The following is a 5131-nucleotide window of genomic DNA, read 5'->3' as shown; positions in this document are numbered from 1 at the left end:
AAAATTCGATTCGATTCGAAAAAATTGAAAAAAAATTCGAATTTTGGATTATTCGAATCGAGTTAATCAAGTTAATCGAATTAATCGAATCAACTCGAATTTTTTTTTTGAATTTCGAGTTAGAGTCGAGTTGAATTCTCGAATTCGAATAACTCGAATAATTCGAATAAACCGAATATAAACTATATTTTTAAATTTTTTTAGATTTTAAGCTTTTAGTAATTATAAACCCAAGCCCAAATATTTTATTAATTTATTTTATCCCATTTTTTCCCCACCCCAACCCAAGCCCGTTTGCCCAAAATATTAGTTTCCCAAAACCCATTCCTCCCCCAAATCCAAATCAATTCAAACCCCCCATACCCCAGCTGTAGCCAATTCCAATTTTCAATTATTTTTCTTATTCTCTGATTCTCCCTGCCCCCAACTCTGTTTTGTATGAAATGAAACCCTAAAATTAAACTCTTTATTTAAACTCCCATTTCTATGAAACCTTAAACTTTATTTTTCTAAAAAAAACCCTAAAATTAAAATCCTTCTTCTTCTTTTAATTCATTACAACCTTCAAATTAAAATCTTTACTCCAAAACGAGTAAGTCTTTGTCTTTGTTGAACTGTTATGTAATACGCCCATGTATGGGTAATTTAATTTTTATGTTTACTTTGCATGCATGATTTCTTTAGGAATTTTGATGCATTCTTCTTGCTGTTAATTTTCATCAAAATGGTGTAAATTGTTGGCATGTATGATAAACTTCTGTAGAAGCATATACTTGCAAAGAAAGACAATTTTTTTTCCTTTTTCCAAGCCAAGGCTGATTTGGTTCCCCAGAGCTTTTGAGTCAATAAAATGCTTTCAAGCATTATTTTTCAAACATAAGGCTTATTTATTACTCAACCTTGATATAAACATGCGCATACATGGACCTGGATAATGAGATAGAAGTGTTTCTGTGATTGAACTGATTTGAGCTTATGTTTAGTTTGCAAGAATTTAGTTTGCTTTCTTGCCTGCAAAAATGCTGCAGGTTTTGTTCATAATGTATCATTTTAGGATAAATGGTCATTTTGAGATGTAATGTTTGTTTTATGAGGGATGCTGTGTGATGTCTGGTTCCCTTTCACCATAGATTTCAATTTGTATGCCCCTTTTCTTTACAGCAAGTTTTTGAATTTTCCAGGAGTAAAACATAACAAATGGCCTTTCTATTTCCTTTGCTAGATGCACTACACACTCTTTTTTTTCTTTTAATTCCTTTTCTTTTTATTGCAATAATATCCCCACAATTTGTATCAACTTCATAAATGTCAAACCTTGATTCTTACCTTCAACTACTTTTGTGCAGGAAGAAGTTGATTGCAGATGCAAAGACCAGTTTTATTCGACAAATACCTGAACCACTAAAGGAAGAACTAATCAAACGTGGTGAGTTGGAATATTGACAAAAGTTTTGATCTGTTGAGGCCTTGTAGAAGTTGTTTTCTTATTTCTTCAATATAATTTTGTTTTGGCTGAAAAGTGAGGAAATCTTAATTCATTTTGTATGAAGAACATTTTGGAAGAAATCAATTAGTATTAAAATATTAGCCCCTCGAGTCAAAGTGCGAGATAATTTTATAACCGATTCTTCCAACCTTTTTGGTCTCATGGATCCGGTTATTGTGCGTCTATAAATTTTTATATTTCTTTTCATTTATATATAATTTCTTATAACCACAATAATTTATATTTATTTAAATTTTAAGTGATATAATCGTATCGTATGTTTTAAATTCTAATCTTAATTTATTTATTTTTCTTTTCAAGTCCAAAGCTATATGGTAACACTAAATTTCAAAGCAGTCTTTCATTGGCAAACTGTAGTCATGATACCGTTATATAAAATTGTCTAATAATTACTTCAAATTTCAGCAAGTTTGAATAAAAATTTATACTAAAAATATGAATTTAAACCAAAAAAAATGTATCGCTTCAGTTTCCCTTCAAGTGAGATCTATTTTCTAATAATATTATGTAATTTATTTACAATGATTGAAGAAGAAAAACCTACAAAGAAGGCGATGATGGGGTTCAGGGAATTTTAGCTTTATCCACTATTCCACTTGATGTACAATAACCTTTAACAAATATGAATTAGTATCCTTATAATGTGTTATTAAGTGCTATCTATTTTTAATTTATGCTATTGTACTATTATATTAATTAATTTATGCTATTATACTATTATATTAATTAATTTTTAATTTAACTGATTTATTAAGTTTGATTTTAAATCAATTATTGGTCATGGTTAGTGATTGCAACAAATGTTTACTTGTAGATGAGTGATCCAAAGCGAGATAGTTCAACTCAAAGTTCACAAAATTCTTCCCCAAGTAAAGATGATCAAACAACAACCAATGAAAATGTTCGAAAAAAGATTACTCCAAGATCAGCTTGTTGGAACCATTTCACCAAATTTGTGACTAAAGAGGGGGAGAAGAGAGCAAGGTGCAATACCTGTGATGTTACTTACACCATGGAATCAACTTCGGGTTCTACAACAAATTTGAATAACCATTTGAAAACATGCCTAAAAAGACCTAGAGGTAATATTTCTAATCCGAAGCAATCAGAATTAGCATTTGTGAAGGTTAGCCAAGAAACAACGGATTTATCAACTTGTGTGTTTGATAAAGATGCTGTTAGAAGAGCATTAGTTCGTATGATAATTGTGGATGAACTACCTTTTAAAATTGTAGAGGGAGAGGGTTTCAAATACTTTCTTTCTATAGCATGCCCACGGTTTAGTCTTCCATCTCGTTGGACAATTAGAAGGGATTGTCTTGATTTATTTAACTCCATGAAGAGTGTGATGAAGAACTGTTTTGAAAAAGATATAAGTAGAGTTTGTTTAACTACAGACACTTGGACTTCATTGCAGAGGATATCTTATATGGTTTTAACAGCACATTGGGTGGATGATGAGTGGAGGTTGCAAAAAAGGATTATAAATTTTTGCCCAATATCAGCTCATAAAGGTGAAAGCATAGGTCAAGCCATTGAAAAATGTCTTCGAGATTGGGGGATTGAAAGGGTCTTCACTATTACGGTTGATAATGCATCCGCCAATAGTGTTGCCATTGAATATTTGAGAAAGAAATTCAATCATCGAAATGCTTCTATTGCAAATGGAAAATTTATTCATATGAGACGTGTTGCACACATTCTTAATCTCATTGTGCAATACAGTATTAAGGATGCTTCGTATCGTGGATCGAGTTAGAGGTCTTTGTGAGGTATATAAGAGCATCACCATCGAGGTTGAAAAAATTCAACCAACGGGTAAAAGAAGAAATAATAGATAGTAAGGCTCAATTGTGTTTAGATGTGCCTACTAGATGGAACTCAACATATATGATGTTAAAGGTGGCTGAAAAATACGAGCGTGTATTTGAATCATATGTACGTGATGACCATAATTTTTTTCTTGATCTTACTGCTGGAGATGGAGTTCCTACATTTGATGATTGGGAAATTGTTCGAAGAGTTATAAAAGTATTGGAGCCTTTTTATCATCTTACATTGAAGGTGTTCGGATCTTTGCATGTTACCTCTCATTCACTTTTTGAAGTATTGGCGGATGTACATTGTCTTTTTGATGGGTGGCAAGATTGTGGAGATCTAGACATAATTTCTATGACTTCCAAAATGAGAGAGAAATATAATAAGTATTAGGGTGAAGGAAACAAGATCGACATGCTAGTTTACTTGGCGGTCATCTTTGATCCGCGATGTAAAATGAGTTTTTTGGACTTTGGGGTCAACTTGCTTTTTCCTAATGTTGCTAATGAAATTATGAAAATGATTGATAAAGAATTGCATTGCTTGTTCAATGAGTATTCTTTTAATGCAGGGAGAATTGAATTGTTTGAAGGTAGATCTAGTTCTTCAACAAATCTTTGCAGTTCAATGGAAATAGATCAGTCAGAAATGAAAACGGGCTTGGCCAAACAAAAATACCTTAAGAAGAAGAAACAAGTTGGATTAGAAAGCAAATCTGAGTTGGATAGATATTTGGGTGAGGATGAAGAAGTAAACAATTCAAGTTCATTTGATTTACTATTATGGTGGAAAATGAACAGTCCTAGATTCCCTATTATTGCACAAATGGCTCGAGATATTCTTGCTATTCCTATCTCAACGTTGCCTCAGAAAGTGCATTTAGCACGGGTGGACGTGTTCTCGATAGTTTTATAAGTTCTCTAACTCCTCTCATGGTCGAGGCTTTGGTTTGCACACAAGATTGGCTTCGGAAATCTAATGATGCCATCAATCTTAAAGATTATGTTGATGAACTTCAAACCATGGAAGATGGTAATATATAAATTTTAATTATAAAATAAGTTTTTGTATTATTTATATTAGTAAGCATTCCCATAATTTAACTAACATTTTGTTTTTAAATTTGCTAGATTTATTCAAAATATTCAAGATCAAGAAGGTAACATACTTAGCATTAGTTTATAAAGTTAAATGTTTATTTAATTTATTTTTGCAAACATTTTTATCATTTAACTAACTCAATCAATACTTTTACTAGATGTTTCAAGATTATCAAGCGTGATTGAAGCACAAGAAGAAAGTTAAACTACTCTATAATGGTTTTTGAACTGATGTGTTATTGTTATTAGTTTGGTTTGGTTTGGTTTGTTATTGTTGTTGGATAATTGAGCTTTTGTTGTGTTCTTTTTTTTTTTTTTAGACTGGTGTAGGTTTCTATTGTATTTTGGATTTTTGCTTATGTTTTTTTAATTACAATGTTGTTGTATTGTTTTGTTGTTTATTTGGACTCATGAAGAAACTTAAACTATTCTATAATGGTTTTGAGCTTATGTGTTATTGTTATTAGTTTGGTTTGGTTTGTTATTGTCGTTGGTTAATTGAACTTTTGTTGTGTTTTTTTTTTTGTTTGGAGTGGTGTAAGTTTCTATTGTATTTTGGACTTTTTCTTATGTTTTTTATTATAATGTCGTTGTTTACTTGACTCATGTTGTTTACTTTGACTTTTACTTATGTTTTTTATTATAATCTTGTTGTATATTTTTTTGTTGTTTTTTGTTGTTTATTTGGGTTGATGTTGTGTTGCTT

The sequence above is a fragment of the Gossypium arboreum genome, chromosome 2, assembly GCF_025698485.1.
Source record: "Gossypium arboreum isolate Shixiya-1 chromosome 2, ASM2569848v2, whole genome shotgun sequence".
NCBI lineage: Eukaryota > Viridiplantae > Streptophyta > Magnoliopsida > Malvales > Malvaceae > Gossypium > Gossypium arboreum.
This window is presented reverse-complemented; position numbering follows the sequence as displayed.